The following is a 1,006-nucleotide window of genomic DNA, read 5'->3' as shown; positions in this document are numbered from 1 at the left end:
GTATCGCCACTCACACCACTGGTCCTGAAGGGCTCATCCGCCCTGGATTCCCTGGATTTCCAGTTCCTATCTGTACCAGTGTACATCCTCGGGTGTAGGCAGACTCGCAAAGTAGAAAAGATGAATTAATACTTAAAGCAGCAACCCTTGATCTTCATCAGCCAGTGCTTTAAGTCCTCACTTTCAGGAAGCAAGATTGTATCACCCGCTTATCTCAGGCTGTTAATAAGCCTTCCTCCAGTCCTGTTGCCATATTCTTCTTATAAGCCAGCTTCTCTGATGGTTTGCTCAGCATTCAGATTGAGTAAGTATGGTAAGAGGATACAACCCTGAAGCACAAATTTCCTGATTTTAAACCAGGCAATATTCCCCTGTTGTGTTTACACAACTGCCTCTTGACTAAAAGACAAGTTCCACTGGAGCACAATGAAGTGTTCTGGAATGTGCTTTCTTCTCAAGGTTATCCATAGTTTGTTAAGATCCGGATAATGTAGAGAGGTATGAGGGGTTGGCTGCAATCCCAACTCTGTGGAAACCCCCACCCCCTCTCCCCGCAGAAGAATTCACTTCAGAGGACAGCACTGAAGCTACAGCTCAGGGAGAGGGACGTGTCTGATCAGAACACACATGAGCAAATGAAGGGGGAGGAAGAGAGAGTGGAGTACAACCTGACCCACCAAGCCCTGAGGATGATATCCCTGCTTAGAGCAGCCAATGCACAGAGAGGACCACAGAGCCGGCCCCACTACAAGACATGAGGGCCCTCACTGACCCATAGTGCTAGGGGGGACAACGCTGGAGACACAGTGCAAGAATGGCGCCAATCTTACTCCACCACACCTGGCTGAAACACAGGGTGCAACAGAACAGCAAGGGGAACAGAACAATGAAGTCCTGAGGGAATACCAAAAATAGACTTTGGGCCAGGGTGTGGCACTCCATCAGACTCAACCGGAAAACACTCCTAAAGGTCAACAAACAGACCTTGAACTATTTACAGGCTTTT

This window comes from Echinops telfairi, unplaced genomic scaffold (assembly GCF_000313985.2).
Source record: "Echinops telfairi isolate 266 unplaced genomic scaffold, ASM31398v2 ScPeMD7_7467;HRSCAF=8505_1, whole genome shotgun sequence".
Taxonomy (NCBI): Eukaryota; Metazoa; Chordata; class Mammalia; order Afrosoricida; family Tenrecidae; genus Echinops; species Echinops telfairi.
The sequence above is the reverse complement of the archived record's forward strand: the minus strand, read 5'-3'. Positions refer to the sequence as shown.